Genomic DNA, 21,511 nt, shown 5'->3' with positions numbered 1-21,511 from the left:
GTTATCCCAACTAATAGAAGTCACAGCGCAAAAACCGCTTAACTGAAAGCACGAGAAGCGGCCTTACCCATGCATCCAGCTACAAACATAGTGCATAGTACGGACAGCAAACCAAATAATATATGAATATGAATGTACAGAAAGTTTTATTCACCTCTATGATGCTAGCACGCTGTTCGTGAACTCAAAGTACGCACGATGAGAATGGTGACAATGCAAGGCAGGACACGCGAGATACATGTCAATTTTTGTTGTGAGTAAGAAAGAAACTCCACATAGACCAGTGAAGTGCTTGGGTACGTGCTAGTAAATGATGTTATCCCAACTAATAGAAGTCACAGCGCAAAAACCACTTAACTGAAAGTACGACAAGCGGCCTTACCCATGCATCCAGTTACAAACATAGTGCATAGTACGGACAGCAAACCAAATATTATATGAATATGATTATACAGAAAGTTTTATTCACCTCTATGATGGTAGCACGCTGTTCGTGAACTCGAAGTACGCGCGATGAGAATGGTGATAATGCAAGGCAGGACACGCGAGATAGATGTCAATTTTTGTTGTGAGTAAGAAAGAAACTCCAAATATACAATTGAAGTGCTTGGGTAAGTGCTAGTAAATGATGTTATCCCAACTAATAGAAGTCACAGCGCAAAAACCACTTAACTGAAAGCACGAGAAGCGGCCTTACCCATGCATCCAGTTACAAACATAGTGCATAGTACGGACAGCAAACCAAATAATATATGAATGTAAATGTACAGAAAGTTTTATTCACCTCTATGATGGTAGCACGCTGTTCGTGAACTCGAAGTACGCGCGATGAGAATGGTGATAGTGCAAGGCAGGACACGCGAGATAGATGTCAATTTTTGTTGTGAGTAAGAAAGACACTCCAAATAGACCATTGAAGTGCTTGGGTAAGTGCTAGTAAATGATGTTATCCCAACTAATTGAAGTCACAGCGCAAGAACCGCTTAACCGAAAGCACGAGAAGCGGCCCTACCCATGCATCCAGTTACATAGTGCATAGTACAGACAGCAAACCAAATACTATATGAATATGAATGTACAGAAAATTTTATTCACCTCTATGATGGTAGCACGCTGTTCGTGAACTCGATCTACGCGCGATGAGAATGTTGATAATGCAAGGCAGGACACGCGTGATAGATGTCAATTTTTGTTGTAAGAAAGAAACTCCAAATAGACCATTGAAGTGCTTGGGTAAGTGGTAGTAATTGATGTTATTCCAACTAATTGAAGTCAACGCGCAAGAACCGCTTAACCGAAACCACGAGAAGCGGCCTTACCCATGCATCCAGTTACAAACATAGTGCATAGTACAGACAGCAAACAGAAAAAATACATGAATATGAATGTAGAGAAAGTTTTATTCACCTCTATGATGGAAGCACGCTGTTCGTGAACTAGAAGTACCCGCGATGAGAATGGTGATAATGCAAGGCAGGACACGCGAGATAGATGTCAATTTTTGTTGTGAGTAAGAAAGAAACTCCACATAGACCATTGAAGTGCTTGGGTAAGTGCTAGTAAATGATGTTATCCCAACTAATAGAAGTCACAGCGCAAGAATCGCTTAACCGAAAGCACGAGAAGCGGCCTTACCCATGCATCCAGTTACAAACATAGTGCATAGTACAGACAGCAAACCAAATAATATATAATTATGAATGTACAGAAAGTTTTATTCCACTCTAACTCCACGTCGTAAACAGAGTCGTCTTTACTTGTGAAACGCACTTTGCTCTGACGAGGACGGCGTCGCCTGCTAAAACGTTTTTTCATCGGCTACATGGCTGAGTAGACGCTGCCCTTTTACCGAATTGCTGCAACGAAACAAAAATCTTCATTGCGGCGACTCTATTAGGCGAGGACGGAAGCGTATAAATCTTAACCTCGCACGACGCGAAACTGTTGAAAACACATGCAGAACGCGTGCAGCGTGCGAGCAAAGCAGCGTGTTTTCAAGGCAGGTTGAAGGGGACAGCGGAGGGGTCAACACTCCAGTAACCAGTTTTCAGCCACATTGAGTGACAGCGCCCGGCACTGCAGTGCCTCCCTCGGCTCGGGTCTTCCTCTATAGACCATTGAGGAGCAACCACTGAGGGAAGCGTGCCGCGTGCAAACCACTTAAGCTCCAAACATGCTCTAAAGAGATGAACCACCGGGGAATTGCAGGCAGTCTTTCCCCATATTTTGCTGGCGACGGTTCGCGTTTTGTCGTGCTCGGAGTGCTCGACCATGGCCGCCTGGATTCAACGATCTAGAAATTACGACGTGGTACTTGGGTGTACGCTTGGAAGAGTGTGCGCTGCTGCTTTTACGTTTCATCGCACCCATGAAGTCTGGAGCAGGTCTCGACACGTCACCACGCCGCGCTGTATATCTCTGGCTTCAAGATAGTCACGACCAGAACACGACAACCACGGTTGGGAAGGCCAACATGGCGGCCGAGAAGACAGCAGGCCTATCGGATACAACTTAACGGGCATGCATATTCGAGCTTCGGCCTTACTAAGCAGCAGTACTTCAAATGTACTGCTGCTTAGTAAGGCCGAAACTCGAATATGCGTGCGCTCTGTGGGACCCATACCAACATATTCCCACTACCATGCTTGAATTAGTACAGAATCGTGCCGTACGTTTCATTTTTTGGACTATCCCTACAACTCTAGCTCATCGAAACTCAAATCCCCAGCCAACCTTCCCAGCCTTGTATCACGCCGTCGAGTCGCCCGCCATTCTCTCTTTCATAAGTTATTTTACAAGTCACCACAAGCAAATCTCATTGCTCCCGCACACCACCACTCAAGCCGGACCAACCACGAAAAGACCGTAAAACCCCCTCAAGCCCACACTGTCTCCCATGCTTTCTCATCCTTCAACCCGACATCAAAGAACTGGAATGACCTTCCCACCAAAGCAGTGCTTCATTCCGACGAAGCCACCTTCAAACGCATCATAGAAGAGCTGTTTTTGCAGATATGCCCACCCCTCAAGTAAAACCCCTTCTTTTAGAGGCCTTTGAGGTATCATAAATAAATAAACTCAGGGCAGAAACCAGCGCTGGATTCTTTCGCAAGTAGGTGATTATTCTTTATTATACTCGTCGCGTGTGCGATACACATCGCGCTTGCCGGCAACGGGCTCGGTTGTGTTATATATCGCACCCACAAAATGCACCGCGAAGGTCATTTTGAGCGTCTGCAGTTCGCCTGTGTTGTGCGACCGCCTGGAAATTGGCCGCCATTGCCGTCGGCCTCTCAGTAGGCTCGCTCAACGGGGCCTCCCCTGTCTTCGCTTCCGCGATGATCTCCGGGCTGGCAATATTGGGCTGAGACCTCGTCGCTGTGTTGGGAGTCGTCGAAAACACGTTGCGGGTTCTCGTAACGAGCTTGGTTGTAGTATGTCGTGCTTCAAGTGCACCAGCGCGGGCTGGCGGGGCTTCCGCTAGCGTCGGCACTCAGTGAAAATTGGTCGCCATTACAGTTAGCTTCCCCGTCAGTCGGTCGCAAGCAGCTCGGCGCCGTCCATTGGCCGTGGCGGCGGACTCGCGTTTGCGTGCTGCAGTCGCTCGAGTTTGTGGAAAATGGCCGCATTACCGCCGATTTCTTCGATGCTAGCTCCAAACTAGCTCGGCGCTGTTCGTGGCGGTGGCCAAGCGTACGCTTGCTCTCCTGTTTGAAGTTCGCTGGCGGCGGACACTCCACGTGCAGCACCGTGTCTGGTCTCACGTCCGCTTGCTCGAGCTAAACGACGTCACTCGCTTAGGACGCGCCAACTTGTTGGCGGCACGGTGGTTCACGGAGTTGTGGCTGCGGCCGCCACTCTTCAGTTGTTGCGCTACAGGGATCTAAATGAGTCTTTTACGATGTGTGACATCTTGTTAAATTATTAGCATGTCATATATCACGTATGTTTCTATTTCACCTTGCACGTATTTCTGATATCCATTTGTATTAATCCTCTGTCACGTGTGACTCACTATTTTGCATACATATTGTGCAGCCGCAGGCACACGCCGCGCTGAAGGCTGTGTGCGCTGGCGTCTGCGATGCCTGTCATCCATCTCTTTCGTCAGAGCAGCTTCAGAAGGAAAGCACGAAATTTGAAGGTAAAGTTATTTGTGTGTCATATTTTACACGCATGTTTTTATATTACCTTCCATGTACGTCCCATATGCGTGCATCTTCATCTTCTGTCACGTGTGTCTATCTATTTTTACCCGCCGACGCCACTTCTCTGCTTCCGTTGGAGGATCTTGTCAAGCAGTGAGCAAGAATGAGACTGGACTTGTATGCTTCACCGTGGATTCACTTAAAACAATGGAGAAACTTTTTGTGTATGTAGGAAAATAGAACATTGCAAAGCCTCACTTTTGTTTTTTGCTGTTTATCTTTTATTTTTCGTTGAAAGTAGTTACACATAGGTGGCTGACTACTTTTTCGCGTGTTCTTTTCTGCGCTATTTGTTGCTCACTGCGCAGAAAAACAGGCGGAAAAATTATTAGGCCTGGCGGAAAATAAATTTTGAAAAATGTTTGAACTGAGGATAAAACGTTCATCCAATTGGAGTATTTGAGTGGATCAGCCGTTCGTTCGGCGATGTGCAACTGTAAGGACGAACGGTTGCACGGTAAAGTGCAAATGTGGCGATTAACGGTTGCCCTATAGGGTGCAAATGTGAGGACTAAATGTTAGTCCTTTGGGATGAATGGTGGAACTAACGGTTACTCACTAAGGTGTCTAGCTGGGTGAGGAATAAATGAGAGTCCTTTGGTGGTGAATCGTGGAACTAACGGTTACTCACTAAGTTGTATATGTGAGAACTAAATGTTAGTCCCTTGAGCTCGTCTACGGGGACTAACGTTTAGACCCAGTGCCATTAGTTCTTAAAGGTATAATGGTTGTAGCAGCCCCAGTAGTTCCCAAAAGGACGAACCACACACCCTTTTAACACCCTTTAGCCTGAGAGTGTATATCAGCTCGCATTCATCACCGCAATATAGTTGGAATTCTCTCATGTCATACTGAATGTTTGCATGACTCACTCATACCCAGAACTTGTGTCAGATCGAATGGCCTTCCCCTCAACATCACTGACATAACTGATATTAATTTGTTTCGTAAAACAATTGCTATTTTGTGAAAGTATTTTTGTTTTTTACTGTTTGTAGATTTTTTCTCTATCAAAGTTGTTCTTTTGTACTCCCTCTGCAGCTACATCTCTTTATTTTTCTTTGTGAGTTTTTATCATCCACATTGTAATTTTTTTTCCTTTATGCTTTGATGTATTTTCTGTATTCCTATGTACCCCCACTCCCCTGTGTAATACCTTAGCCCTCTGAGGGTGCAATAAATATACAAATAAATAAAAAATGAATGAATACATAGGTATGGTACGGGAAAAAGTATATGTAAAGGATATATATGCGAGCGAATGCGTGCAACGCTTGCTTGCTTGCTTGTTCCTTTCTTTTGTGGCTCTCACCCACTAAGGGGGATTGGCCAAGAAGCCGGTGGTTAATGCAAGTAAATACCTATAGATTTTCTAGATTAGGGGAATACGAATACTGTGTTTTGACTGTGAAATTAATTTGGCGCAATGTTAAAAAAAAGAAAAAAAAGGGGGGGGGGAGAAATAATAGAATTTGTTAAATATCTGTGGTGAAATCGTTATATGAAATTCTCCTGAAAGTTGAATCATTGCAGTGTATCAGCTAAATAGTAAGTGGTAGTGTGACTAGTAAAATTCGAGAGCTGATGGCTGACTCAGCAAGGTAATCTTCTTGTGTTATATATGAAATCGCAGAGAGCCCCGCAGATGTTCCTGTCGCTATGTCCCAATGAAATGGCCCCAAAAGACAAACTATTGGGAGTATTAAGTGATATTCCTAATTTTCTGAATAAAATTTCGAAGCAGTTTTTTCTTTGATTTTTGAATCGGTGACATGTGATAAGAAAATGGTCAATATGTTCAGGTTCGTTACAGCTTGAGCACAGAGGGGATGGCACCAGACCAGACCTGTTTAAGTAGAAATTAAGAGGTGGTACACGGCAACGTAATTTTGTTACCAAGACTTCCAATTTACGCGTGGGACACCATTTATTATTCCATGTACAACGCTGCCGCAGTTGATGCACGTTTCACCCCGCACTTCGTCGCCGTCATTCTCAGGTACCTACTCAGCCCTTGACAATAATATAAGCCAAGGGTTCCGATATAATGTCTGCAACCTTCTTCAAGAAAACAGCCCCTAATTCATCAGAGCCTGTTGCTTGCGACATTGTTACGTAGTTTTATTTTATAAAAGAGCTGTGTACCTCTGAAGGTGTCACTGGACATAGACCGATTGTGTGTAAGGCTGTTTATTCTACGGGTAATCCTTTCTTGTGTACGATGTCTTGAAGGGGAAACAATCACCGGAACGGGCAAAATAATCATTATTAACCGTTATAGCTGCATCGTCGCTCATGTCTAGGGATAAGGCTTCTATAATAGCACGAATTTTAATTTGGGTAAATAGTACCAAATTATTCACTTTGTTCCACACTTTACGAGGATCGCTGTATATCTTGGCAAAAAGGCTTTCATAAAAAATCTTAGCTTTGCGTATGTCATCTTGATCTTATTGTGACACGTATTCATTTTTTCAGCACATCTAGGTCACGTGTCTGAACAATCGTATGATACATTTTGTTTTTCTTTTCATTCTTTTGTGAAATTTCTTCCTGATCTATGTTTTTCGAATTCTCTTTTTGTTATTTGTTTGTATAAAAAAATGTTATCATAACATGCTTTGGGATAGCGAGAAAAAGGGTTTTATGCGTGAATTGAATTTGCTCTGCGCACACAACAGACCAGTCTGTAAGCGATATTTCTGAGTGAAATTTTTCTAGGGTGAACTTGTTGTAGACGCCGTACGTTGTTTTTTATTGTACGTAGGCTTATTAATTGCAGTAGAGAAAGAGTCAGAACATGTAAGTGATCACTAAGGTCGAGTGAAAATAAGCTTACAAAAGTCTTCTTCGCCGACATGTTTGTGAAACATACGTCAAAAATAGTGGTGCTATGGTCCGTGATTCGCCAACGCATATAGATAGCGTTCACACAAAAAGTAGATGGATAGAACAGTTTCAGACTGCATAGTAGCAACGTCACTAGTACGCCACCTAGTGGACAGCACGAAACAGCTTATTGAGGTCATGGTCTCCGAGATGGCGGTCGCGCAGCATGTTTTCTGCGGCCGCCCCTGTCACCGCGCTCCCCAGCAAAACCAATGAGTATCGCCTCGCGCGCGCGGATGTCGACTGTGGATTCCGGCGGCAGCGGAGAATAGAGTTCCTGTATATGCTACCTTGTTGCACTGAAAAACGTCATCTTGTGCTCAAAAGTTTTGCGGGAAAGCCCCTTACCTCCCACGTAGGAGCAGCGCTCGTGCTTCCGAGTACCGGCTGCTCTTTATTTTTCGATTTCTTTTAATTTTTTTATGCAGGTACGAGCAAAACTCAGTTCTTTCGATCACGCCCAGAAGCTTTGATTTTATGTTCACGTTGTTGGTATAGGGTAATGAAACAAAGTGCGTCGACTCGTTGAACCTGTGATGGATGAAAAACTTTTATTGGGGTTCTGAAGGATTCCACCCCTGTTTTATAGGGGTAGGATCACGGGCCGCTCCCACGTTGGAACGGGGAGGCCCAGCCTCACCGCCACATCATGGGCCTTCTGGACAGCCTTGAGTCGTTGTATGAGTACCGGAGTCATGAGCTTTACATGAAAAGAGGTTTCGGAAAATTCTTCGTTTTTTTGAGGGGCCCCTTCAGAGCATGCGGTTAAAATCACTATGATTCTGGCAGTCCGGACAAAGTTCGGAAATATCGGAGTAATGGCTATAAGTTACGAGGCAAGGGTATGTTCCCATCTGAAGCATGCGAATAGAGATTGCCTGTGGCCTGTACAACTTTTCGTGTGGCAATGGAAAGTATCTATGGCCTAATTTATAGTGCTTCGTGATCTCGTTGAAGGTAGCCAAAATGTCCCTAAAGTGAAGGCTGGGAGCTGATTCGTCTGTCTGAGAGCACAAGTCCCGGCGCGGAAAGTGAAGCCTTGCGCCTTGAAGTGGGCTAGCTCGTTGACATTGGGAAGGTCTTCGACCCTCAAGCCAAGGTGAGCAGGGAACTAAAGAATAGTGTGGTGGTTGAGTTTGGTGTGAGCGAGAATTCTAAAAACTTCCTTGCACACGGATCCAGATGCGAAGGCCCTAGCAGCGGATATCTAGTCCATATAAATATCAGGCCTTTGTGGATCAAAGAGAGCTAGTGCAACGGCCATCTGTTCTGCTTTGTAAGAAGTGGTTCGAACGGACGCCGAGGATAAAATCTGACCCTTAGTGTCTACGGATACTACTGCAAAGTGAGCGGAAATGCCGTACTGGGCGGCATCAACAAAGCATGAAACAGCCGAGTGGGTGTGAGCTTGAGCTAAAAGAGAGGAGGCTCTAGTGACCCGCCTGCCCACGTTGTACTGTGGATGCATATTTTGTGGAAGGGGGCACACTTTGATGCGAGAGAGTATATAATCATCAAGTGGTGCATTTTGCACTTCGAGCGTCAGGGGGTGTACTCCAGTGTCAACCAGAATCGTTCTCCTCGCTGGTGTGATTGAAAGCCTGGCAACCTGTGCCATTTTTTGAGCCTCGATAACTTCAAGCGTGATGTCGATTCCAAGTTTCATAAGGTTCTCAGTGCTTGTGCGCATAGAAATGGCAAGGACTTTGTTTATGCTTTCCTTATGAGGATGTTCAATTTATTTCTCGCATGAAGTTGCCACCTATGCATAGACGCGACATAGCTTACCGTTAGTCCCTGTTAGTCCTGAGACCCAACTCTCAATATCCGCGATCTCTTTGTCCAGACATTCTGGCCTAGTTTTATATGCGAAGCATTTTTTGCGAACTTCAGCGACTTTGAGCACATCCATCCATCCATCCATCCGTCCATTCGTCCATCCGTCCGTCCGTCCGTCCGTCCATCCATCCATCCATCCATCCATCCATTCATCCATCCATCCATCCATCCATCCATCCATCCATCCATCTATCCAGCCGCCCACGACATTCAGCTTTCCTGGCCGTTTCGTTAATGGTATTGATACCAAACATGGTATGGCATAACATGACTGTATGAAGAACATATTTGACTAGTCATAACGTGAAAATATTGATATGTGTCATGTTCTAATGTCGTGATTTACATTTCGTGGTCCTGCCACTCTTGCGGTGGTTTCGATCACAGGGCATGTTGCAAAACTGGTATGGCATAGCATGATTGCATGGCGAACAGAAGCGACAGACCCTAACGTGAAAATCATGACATGCGTGTCATGTAACCACATTACTACATGCCACACTCATGATGCGCTCACGGCCGTTTCGCTAGCGTCACATATACCAAACTTGGTATTACAGTACGAGAATTAATTGCGAAGGAATGTGACTGGTGCAAACATGATAATAATGAGATGCGTGTCATGTGACAACACGACTACATTCCATGCTCATGATGCGCTGGCAGCCGTTCTGCTAGCTTCACTTTTACCAAAATTATTAATACGGGACGTGATGCAAACATGACAAACATGAGAAGCGTGTCATTGAACAACATGACTACATGCTGCGCTCATGGTACGCTCGCGGCCGTTTTGTTCGCTTCACGTGTACCAAAACTCGTATCACGCGACGTGAACGGACATAAGGAAATGACACATCCAAACAAGATAATCGCAATATGCGTGTCATGTAACATTATGACTACTTGTCACACTGATGATGCACTTGCGGCCATTTCGCTAGCTTCACATATGCCAAATTTGGTATTACGTGACGCAAATTTGGTATTACGAATTACGTGAGGTGTATGACTGGTGCAAACATGATAATTATGAGATGCGTGTCATGTGAGAGCATGACTAGAAGCCGTACTCAAGCCGCGAATACACTTCAACGTGACTTGGTGTGCACGCTCACCGGCGTTCTTTTTGTTGCGTCACACCGGCGTTGCCACGCCAGGCGCCAGTCCTGCCATATACTCGCAGGCGTGCTCCACACTGCGTTGCTTTGACGCATGCGCTTTTCAGCATATCCAGCGTCCCTCCGTCACGAAAAGAGGGAGACACAGTGTTGTCTGGGTAACGCATCGTCGCGAAAAGCAGCATGTCACATGTCGCGTCGGTTGCTGTCGGGCCGCGCCGACGAACGCTGGTCGCGCCGGTCGTGCCGGTCACGCTTGGCGTCAGGCTATAGAGTGCTCGCGTTTTGCTAACGTAGCGTCGCTGTGCCCAGCGTGTGCACGCGTTAACGCTACATTGCAGCATGCTGGGTCATTCATGATGCACTCACGGCCGTTTCGCTAGCTCCACATATACAGAATTTGGTGTTAGGTGACGTTAATGGATGACGAAATATACAACTGGGGCAAACTTGATGATCCTGCTACGCGTGTCATGTAAGAACATGAGAACATACCACGCTCATAACGTGCTCGCGGCCGTTTTGCTAGCTTCACATAAACTAAATTTGGGATCACGTGGCGCGAATAGATGACAAAGCTAAACGACACATCTAAGCATGATAATCATGACACGGAAGTCATGTACGGCATCATTTACCTCCACCTCGTAGCTTTGTGTTCATTTGAAGTGACATATTCACATTTCTCTTCCGTGCGTCGCATATCATTAATTCTCACTGTACGTGCATTCTGCCAATCTTTTTCTAAAAGCTTCCAAGTCGGTAAGTCTAGCCAGGCCATGTCGTTTGTTAATCGGGATGGTTTCTATCTGGATACGCAAAATGCAGTGGTCACTGCCAAGCATTCTCCCGCCGTTTTCCCACCGGGCCTCCCTGACCTCTTTAACTAACGCCCAGTCCGGGCACGTAAATCGGTTGATACTATTCCCCCCTCACGTTGGCAGAGTGTGGTCTGAACTGAGACTTAGCCTTCTGCGATCAGCTTTTCTGACCACATCCCTGCCTTTATGAGTTTCCTTGACATATCCGCAGCTCTTGTGTCACGCATTAAAGTCTCCCAGGATGACAACACCATTTTTGTCTGCTGCTTGTTCTGCCTTGCGGAGAAGGAGCTCAATTTGACATTCCGCTGGCTGGGCGGGCTTTATATGTTGAGGAGAAGTAGGCTTTCGTGGGTTTTTTTTTTCGTTATGGTTTCAGTTAGAACGTGGTCAGTGTCTGTTACATTGATGTCATGTCTAATTGCAGTAACCGCTTTGGCAACTAAAGTAGCGGCCTTACTTCAGCCAAGTCTCTCATAGACCGAAAATCCAGTGAGTTTCGGTGATCAGCCGGTTTCCTGGGTTGGCCTCTGGATTTCATGGCTGTTCTCTCCTCGCACACCTCAAGACAGATGTTAGAGAGGAGGTTGCAGAGATTTTGTAGGGCTTTTTTCATGGAAGCCATGGTAGTTGTGAATTCCTGCCACCCTGCGGTAGCTGCCAGAGTTAAGTCTATTTGGAGGTTAGCATTAGTCTGTCTTGTTCTCAGGGCCTTCAGTTCATATGCGATCGTTTAGTTTCTGCCGAAGTTTGGCATTTTCTGCCCCAAGACTTTGAATAGTCTGCCTTAAATCATTCACTTCATCGTTAAGTGGCGGACCATCATTCTTACCGACCAATTCTGCCTGTGTGTTTGTGTTCCTTAGAAGAGAAAAACGGCGCTTTCCTGCTCACCGTACCGCCATCTTCCTTCCTGGTGGCGGGCTTTTTCTGCTGCTTTTTTTGTTTTTTGAGCGTGGCGTGTCCAGGACGCTGATCCAGGATGTGATTTTTATGCTGATTGGGACCTACATGGTGAGCTGCCATCCTTGCTAAACCAGCGTTTCCGCGCCCGGCCGCCTCTATTGGCGCCTTTTTCTCCGGTGGCCGTCTGCTCTTTTGTACATGATTGTCGGCGTTTCGGTCTCCTAAGGCAGTCTTTGCAATTCTTTGCCCGCGTAGGGTGCGTTTCTTTGCATAGCATACACCAGGGCTCGCAGGTGTGCCCGTACTCTATGACTGGCTCGGTGCAACTCGAGCAGACAACGGCGTCTTGTATAGGGCATATTTCTGTCTTATGCCCTTGCTTGAAGCTTATATAGCAAATTCGCCACGATGACCGATAGATGTAGCAAGGTGTCTCACCATCATAGTAGGAAATATAGCGGAGGACTATCTTGCCCTCGAAGGTAATGACGGCACCTTGGGGATTTTCCAAGCTTTCCTGCATAAAGTATTTTCACTCGTTGGGTATGCACCCGAAGATGGCCTAATAATTCGGTTGGCGTGGTCCCGGCGTCCAGGCCATGAATCACACCTTTGCACGAGTTGTTCAGCGTGGCTTCGTAAGCCATCACTGCATAGTCTTTTCCACGAAAACATAGACGTCGAAGACTCTGCACAACGCTGGCTGCGTCCATGCTTGGCGTGCTGATTATGGTGATATTGGATCCCTTGTGCAACCGTATATTCACGTGGTCGTGACGTGGTTGAAGGCAGAAGAGTGAATGGTCAGATGAAACAGTTTTTATTTGGGCGAACCTGCTCCCGGTAAACGGGAAGTAGGGTTGCAACTGCTCTGTATAGTCCAGAGTACCATCGCAGAAGTTTTTCACTGAGCCCACGTCGGCGTATCGGCGTCCATACCCAGACAAGGTGCCCAAGCTGGTACTCAATGAAGCTTCGTCGAAGATTGCAACAGTGGTGGTCGGTTACCTGCTGAATCTTGATGCGCAGGCGGGTGAGTTGACGAGCTTCTTCGGCGCGCTGAAGGTAGGTGGTAACATCAAGGTTCTCTTCGTATGCGACGTTTGCAAGCATAGCGTTGAGCATCATTACCGGGCTCCTTCCATATACCAACTTGTACGGCGTCATCTGCGTCGTTTTTCGGGCAGCCGCATTGTATGCGAAGGTCACGTACGGAAGAATTTCACCCCACGTCTTGTGCTCCAAGTCTACGTACACAGCCAGCATATCAGGGATGGTCTTATTAAGAAGTTTGGTGAGACCGTTCGTCTGTAGATGCTAGGCGGTGGTGCGATGGTGACTTGTCTGGCTGTACCTCAAGATCACCTGAGTTAGGTCCGCCGTAAAAATTGCACCTCTATCAGTAATGAGGACCTGTGGACATCCGTGATGGAAAACAATGTTCTCTACGAAGAAGCTTGCTACCTTGGAGGCACTGCGTTTTTGGAGGGCCTTTGTTTCAGCATAGCGTGTGAGGTAGTCAGTAGCTACGACGATCCATTTTTTCCCGAAAATCAACATCGGGAATCGCCCCAGTAAGTTCATGCTGATTGGCTGGAACTGCCGGCGAGGTGACTCGATGAGCTGGAGAAGTCTGACTGGCCTAGACAATGGTCTCTTTCGTCATTAAAAGTCGCGGCAGGTCCTGACGTAGCGAGTGACGTTGGTGGCAAGTCAAGCCAGTAGTACATCATTGGTATTCTTACGAGCTTACGGGAAACACCAATGTGTCCAGCCACCGGGTCGTCGTGTAGGGCCTCGAGTACTTCTGGTCTCACTTCTGAAAGGACCACGTTTAGGCGGTCAGCTCGATGGGGTGACAAGTTCTTCTTTAGGAGAACTCCGCTTTGCAAGAACGACTCCAGTCCTCTCCTGAAAACGTTCGGAACAGTCGTGCTGGTACCCTCGAGGTATTCCACATGGCTTCCGAGTTTTGGGTCAGCTCTCTGTTGCTCGGCGAAGTCCTCGGCAGTTATTGTTTCTAAGAAGCTGTCCTAATCCAGGCCGTCGAGGCAGCGGTGGTACTACGGGGGCACGAACCAAGCAGCCGGCGCCAGAGTGCGTTCTTCCAGACTTGTGAACGACGCTCACGTCGATTTCTTGAAGTCTGAGGCTCCATTGCGTGAGGTGACCCGGAGGGTCTTTCAACTTAGCTAGCCAACACAAGGCGTGGTGGTCACTCAAAACTTTGAAAGGTCTGCCATAGAGGTAGGGGCGAAACTTTGATGCGTCCAGATGACGACGATGCACTCCTTTTGAGTTGTGAAATAGTTGGCCTCAGCCTTGAATAGCGACGGGCTAGCATAACTGATGGCCTTTTCCACGCCGCCAGTCTTTTCAACAAGGAAGGTGCCGGGCCCTATGCTCCTTGCATCAGCGTGTGCATCTGTTTCAGCGTATTTCTTGAAATTTGCAAGTATCGGTGGTGTTTGCAGGCGTCGTTTAAGTGCCTGAATTGCTTCCTCTTGTGCCGCATGCCACCTGAATTCGACGTTGCACTTCGTGAGGTGTTTTAGCGGCTCTACGATATGTGAAAAACGTTTGACGAAACGCCTGTAATAAGCGAACAATTCCAGGAATCGGTTTACAGCCTTCTTGTTAATGGAATGCGGGAAAGCAGCAATCACGGATGTTTCCGTGGGTCAGGACGGACTTCGGACTTGCTTAACACGTGCCCCAGAAACAACAGCTACTCGTATGCGAAGCGGCACTTTTCTGGCTTCGGGGTTATTCCAGAGGTGTTCTTAGCTTGAAGTACGGCTTCAAGGCGTCTGAGATTTTCGTCGAAGCTGGAGAAAAACACAACGACGTCATTAAGTACACAAGGCAAGTCTGCCATTCAGCCAGAACGGTGTCCATATCGCGCTGGAACGTCGCAGACGCCCAGCAAAGACCAAATGGCATGACTTTAGACTTAAAGAGGCTGTCTGGTGTGACAAAGGCCATGTTCTCTCGACCTACGTCGTCAACTTCAGTTTGTCAATAGCCCGTTCTGAGCTCCATCGAAGAAAAGTACTTCCCGTTGTCGAGATGGCCCAGTGCGTCGTCCATACGAGGTAGATGGTACACGACCTGCTTTGCGATTTTGTTCAGGCGGCGGTAATCGACGCAACAACATACGGTCCCGTCCTTCTTTTTCACTAATGCCATGGGTGACGCCCACGGACTTTTGGATGGCTTAAGATGTCATCACGTAGTATTTTGTCGAATCTTCTCTTCATGGCATCGCGTTCGCGCGTCGAGACTCGGTATGGGCTTTGTCGAACTGGTCGGGCACTTTCTGCCGTAATCATGCGATGTTTCGCGACTGGGGTTTGTCGAATCCACGATGCTGACGAGAAGCAGTCCTTGAATGTAAGGAGCATTAACTTGAGTTGGTCTTGCTTGCGCTGCGAAAGGCTCAGGTTGACATCGAGATCTGGTGGGAACCTTGATTCATTGAAGCAGCATCGCCAGCATTGAAGAGGGCGAATGAATTGCTGGCCTCCACAAACTCGTCGATGTGGGTGACCGCTGTACCAAGGTTGAGAGGAAGTGCCTATATTCATGGCTGAAGTTTGTCAGCACCATCTTTGCTTTGCCGTCACACAGCTCAGCTATGCCTCTTGTGACGCAAATCTGGCGGTTCAGAAGAAGGTGCTGATTACTCTCAATGACGCCTTCTAAGTTTTCTGCTTTTTCAGTGTCAATCGAAACGACGACGCTGGAGAAAAGCGGCACGGTGACCTGCTCTTCTAGCGCATTCGATGCGTGATTTCTTGGATTTGTAGAGGTCGGAAGCATGTTTTGTGAGTAGTGTGATTGACTCAGCCCTTAGGTTGATGATAGCGCCCTGTTTACTCTGAAAGTTCATTCTAAGTATCACATCCCTGGAGGAATATTGTAAGATTACAAAGCTCGCAGGTTAAGTCTGGTTAATGATGGTTGATATTGCTGTGCAGACTCTAGCCGGCGTTATTAAGTGACCTCCAGCGGTCCGTACTTCGGGGCCTTGCCATGCAGTCCTCACTTTTTTCAACTTCGTCGCTAAAGACCAAATGATGATGGAATAGTCGGCTCCAGTATCGACGAGAGTAGTGACAAGGTAGCCGTCAAATATTACGTCGAGGTCGCTGGTCTGTCGTCGTGCGTTGCGGTTGGGTCGTGACGTCGGGCCACGGCTACGTCTATTCGCTGCGCTGCTGCCTCGTTGCTTCCTCACACCTTCTGCAGGCTGCGAGGTTTTGACGTCGCAGTTTTGGTCTTGTGTTGGGTGTTTTCGGTTTCATGTTGACCTCGTCTTCGGCGGCAGCGGAGGATCTTCGGTAGTTCCTCGTACAGCAACCGCTCCTCCATCGGTTGCTGCCCTTAGTATTCTGAGTAAGGGTTTGGAGATAGGCCCCGAACATAGCCGGTGTACTACCCGCGGTGCCGTGAGGCTAGCGGTGTGGCGATGGTGAACGATGAGATTGTCGGTGTGTCTACTGCACTCCCGCGAGGTAGTTGGTGATGCCATACGGTTGTTCACCTCATTGTGGACACCACGCATTGATGTCGAAGCACCGTACACCCATCTGTCGGTACTGGCAACTGAGGTAGGTGTGCCCGGCCTCGCGGCAGTGGTAGCAGAGCGGGTGGTTGTCAGGCGCACACCAAACGTCGGTTTTCCTCAGTGCGCTGTGCTGGCCCGCTGGCGAACGATAGGACGTCAGTGTTGGTGTCGGCGGTGGCCTCTGGCGATGGAAGTGTGACGGAGAGGCGTTTTGGCGTGGGCGTGGAGAAGGGGCGTGATGGCGGGCTGCATCAGCATAGCTCCTGACTTGCAGCTGCTGCTCTGGAGGCTGAGGAACGCCTAGCGATTAGTGTATCCCCTGGCGTACAACGTCCGTGATGAAGTCCACTGAATTCTGGGAGAGGACAACAATTTACGGAGCTCTTCCCGTATGATGGCTCGGACAGTTTCGTGCAAGTATCCTCTTTGAAATGACTGAACCTCCCAGTAGATTGTCGTCGAAATGTGGTGGTTGTGCTGTCTTTGCCTCGTACGCATTTCCAGGGCCTTTTCAATCGTTGTGGCCTCCGACCCGAATTCTGAGACAGACCTTGGCGGTTTGCGTACAAGACCGGCAAAAAGCTCCTGCATAACTCCCCACATAAGGAAGCGAACCTTCTCATCGGATATGGCGGGATCGGCATGACGAATTAGGAGCGCCATTTTCTTGGTGTACATTCCGACGTTCTCGTTGGGGAGCCGTGAAAGTGTCAACAAATGCGGCACGAAAAATGTCCCAGGACAGAAGTGTGGCGTCTTGGTTCTTGAACCATGTCCGGGCTGAATCTTGTAAAGCGAAATAAACGTGCCGCAACTTGTCGATGTAGGTGCAGTCGTTGAACAAGGCGACTCAGTAGAACCTTACAAGCCAGCTTTCCAGGTATTCGAATGGTGAGACATTAAAAGTTGGCGGCTCCTTCGGTTGCCGGAGCGAGATCGGTGCAGACGGCACAGGGGCTGTCATCGTCGCAGCGTTCGAGCTCAGGGTTTTAGTCGTCCGTGTGTAGTCAGGTAAAGACCCGAACTCTGGCAGAAGCCATTGCTGCCGGTGGCTGGCTCGCTGTTCCGCGTTGGCGTCGATGATGTCCCCTTGATGGTGTGGGCTCGGCTCATGGCTGGAGGGAAGCGTTTGGTACATGGGCCAGGAAGCACCTCCACCAGATGTCACGGGATCGTGACGTGGTTGAAGGCAAGAGACTGGATGGTCAGATGAAACGGTTTATTTGGGCAAACCTGTGCCCGGTGAACAGAAAGTTGGGTTACAGTAGCACACTTGCACTGAGAGCAGCGAATGCAGCGTCGTCCATCGATGAACTCACAAGCGACGAAGCGTGTCGGCATTTATACCTTTGCCATCGAATATTGTAGTGTTATCACTAGCAGTGATGTAGGTTCCCGAATAATGTGTGACGTTCCCAAAGTGGGCGTAATCTTAACAAAACGATCTACTAAAGCCTCGAAGCTTCTCGAACATTTAGGTGTGGTTTCCGCTGAACGTAGTGTAAGAGGGTGATAACAAAACTTGAGGAAAGACACGTGGCAGAAAAAGAAGGTTGTGTTCGTTGCAGGTGTCTGCGTTACGACATGGCTTAGTTATACCGCGTGCCATCTGATGCGAGCTTAGTTGACTGATGTTGACCATGTCTCGGTCTACTGATGACTTTAAAGTCGGTTTTCAGCAGTGGAGCACGTTTCTCTTTCCGAAGAATATTCCCTTTCCGTTTAGGTTGGCTCGACGCTAATCTGTCTACCGCTTCGGCTCCGGTCTCCGGAACGGCTATCAGTCTTGAACTGTGGTACGTTGAAGTGAACCATCCCACGTTGTCAAGAGGTTTCTTTGGCGAGACGCTGGTAGCATTTTCTCCGCCTTGAGTTTTCTGTTTGATAAATGACGTGGCTACGGTTGACGCAGCCGTGTCGCGAACAGCCATTCTCGCTTGTTGCCCGAAAACGCGAGTAGCGTTCCGCCGGGCTAACGGCCCGACGCCACTCAGGTTTAGAGCAGCGTTCTTCGCCTCGGAACTTCAAACAAGCAGGCATTCAAAAAATATGGACTTACGGTCAAAAAACGGTTATCCGCCAACTGCACTTGATCAGTAGAAGATGGTGCAGTACTTCACTGGTGGCGGTGGTGAGATTTTCCTGGTGAAGTGAGCCGTCGACACGGCAGCTCGCCGCCTCATCTCATGCGAAGCACGTTTATGCCTCTGGCCCCGTAGCATCGTCTTCTGAACATGGAAGCCTTCGACGCTAAATGATCCGGCCTTTAAAGGCGCCGAGACGCGAAAGCAAGAGAGGGCAGCACCACCATTGAGACACGTCTAGCGTCTATGTGGGAAAGGCGCACCCAGTGTCCGTGAGGGACGCACTCGGTGTCTGTGCGAAGGGCGCCAGCACGCTCGTAACGCTGCGAAGCATCAGTGTCTACGTATTGTTGGCTTCTCCGCAGTGCATTTGAACCACTTACGACTGCGTGATGGCTCACGATCAATAGCGTTGCTCGAATCGGCCAAAGTCAGGTGAGCGGCACCCGGTGAAACGTGGTGCAACTCTGCTAACTAAAAGCAGCATATACAGTAACTCTAGCGAAGAATGCGAGAGACAGCACTGTGCATAGGATTCCAGTGTGCGCATGGTTTTTTTGCCGAGTGTGAGCAAAAATTAGCGCCAGAATCTTCTGGCTTCACTTGATACAAGTATTAATGCGAAACATTTTTTAGTGAACTTCGGCGACTTTGAGCGTATCTATCCATCTATCCATCTATCCATCCATCTATCTATCCATCAATCCATCTATCTATCTGTCCATCTATCTATTAGCCGCTTACGACTTTTAGCTCCCCTGACCGTTTCAATAATGCTATCGATACCAAACTTCGTATGACATAACATCACTGTATGAAGAACATGTTTGACTAGTCATAACATAAAAATCATGACACAGATGTCATTAAGGTCATGATTTACATTTCATGGCTCTGCAGCTCTTGAGGTAGTTTTGTTCACACGGCATGTTGCGAAACCGGTATGTTATGGATTGACTGCATGGCGAACACAAGCGACAGACCCTAACATGAAAATCATGATATGGGTGTCATGTAACAACATGACTACATGTCGGGCTCGTGGGGCGCTCGCGGCCGTTTCGCTAGCGTCACATATACCAAATTTGGTATTACGGTTCGTGTATGGATGGCGGAAGTATGTGACTGGTGCAAGCACGATAATCATGAGATGCGTGTCATGTAACAACACGACTACATGCAACGCTCATGATGTGCTGGCGGATCTTTCGCTAGCTTCACTTTCAGCAAATTTGGTATTACGGGACGTGAATGGATGCCGAAGGTATGATACTGGTGCTAACATGATAAACATGAGATCCGTGTGATGGAACAACATGACTACATGCTACGCTCATGATGCGCTCGCAGCTGTTTCGCTAGCTTCACATGAGCCAAACTTGGTATTACGCGACGCGAACGGACTTCATAGGTAAATGACACATCCTTACATGATAATCACGACATGTGTTTCATGTAACAAGACTCCCTGCCACACTCATGATGCGCTCGCGGCTGTTTCACTATCTTCACATATGCCAAATTTGGTTTACGTAACGCCAATAGATAACGAAGGTATGTGACTGGTGCAAACATGGTAATCATGATATGGGTGTCATGTGAGATTATGACTTTATGTCACAGTCAAGGCATTAATACACTTCAACGTGACGCAGTGCGCGTGCTCGCCGGCGTTCATTTCGTCGCATTACGCCTGCGTTGCTACACCAGGCGCAGCTCCTGCCATATACTCGCAGGCGCGCGCCACGCTGCTTTGACGCATGTGCGTTTCAGCGTGTCCGGCATTCCTCCGTCACGAAAAGTGGGAGACGCAGTGCTGTCTGGGTAACGCATCGGGGTGAAATACAGAATGTTGTATTTCGCACCGTTTGTCATCGGGCCGCGCCGACGGACGCTGGTCTGCCCTGGCTTCAGACTATAGAGTGCTCAAGTTTTGCTAACGTAACGTCGCTGTGCCCAGCGTACGCGCACGTCAACGCTACATTGGACTATATTGGGCCCTTCATGATCCGCTCGCGGCTGTTTTGCGAGCTCCACGTATACCAAATTTGTTGTTACGTGACATCAATGGAAGACAACATATATGACTGGTGCAAACAAGATAATCCTGACATGCGTGTTATGTAAGAACATGACAACATACCACGCTCTTAGCGTTCTCGCAGCCGTATCGCTAGCTCTACATATACTAAATTTGGTATCACGTGACGTGAATAGAGGACAAAGATAAACGACACATCCAAACATGATAATAATGACACGGAAGTCAAGTGCGGTATCATTTACCTTCACCTCGTAATGTTGTGCTGATTTTAAAGCGACATATTAACATTTCTTATTCGTGCTTCGCATATCGTCGATTCCCACTGTACGTGGGATCTGCCATTTTTTTAACAGAATTTACTGTAGTTCAGTTTGCGGTGGAAAGCATGGCAACTGCTGAATTGGTTTCATATATTGTAATTTGTCTATGACAGCATCACTCTTCTTTCATCCTGGTTCATGTTCACTCAATGCTAAATAGCTTAATCTGAGAAATATTGGTGTATTGTACCATTCCTCTTTTCTTAAGATATGTATGGGTGAAAACTGAGTTATTTATTGTTGTTGAATCGTACTAGTCTTCTATATTGACACATAATTTTACCATTTCATCTTGTACATATATTTGTGAGCGATCAACGGAAGCAAAGATAACAGTGCCCTTGTCATGTCAATAAAGTAAGGTTATATATATGTTGCAGGAACAATGCACACGGCTTCGATTACCCAATCTACACTTACTCTCCCGATCATTAACAGTAAAAGTGCCCGAGTTCTCGTCGTGTCTTTTTTCGCCATCTGTATTCTTTATGTTTGGGTAGCACAATGACAATGTCAGTGCCATCTTCATCAACTGTACTGCCAACTGTATCTAAATTAAAGAGTCACAAATGTAGCAGAGCGTTGTATTTCTGAGAAAACGAAGTAGTAGTTGAGCTGTAGACTACTCAAGGAAAAAAATTTGCTCACCTTCCCGAAGAGAATTGTGAGGAAATGGGAATGCACTACTTGCGCCAAGAGTACACGACGT

The sequence above is a fragment of the Rhipicephalus microplus genome, unplaced genomic scaffold (assembly GCF_043290135.1).
Source record: "Rhipicephalus microplus isolate Deutch F79 unplaced genomic scaffold, USDA_Rmic scaffold_13, whole genome shotgun sequence".
Lineage (NCBI taxonomy): Eukaryota > Metazoa > Arthropoda > Arachnida > Ixodida > Ixodidae > Rhipicephalus > Rhipicephalus microplus.
This window is presented reverse-complemented; position numbering follows the sequence as displayed.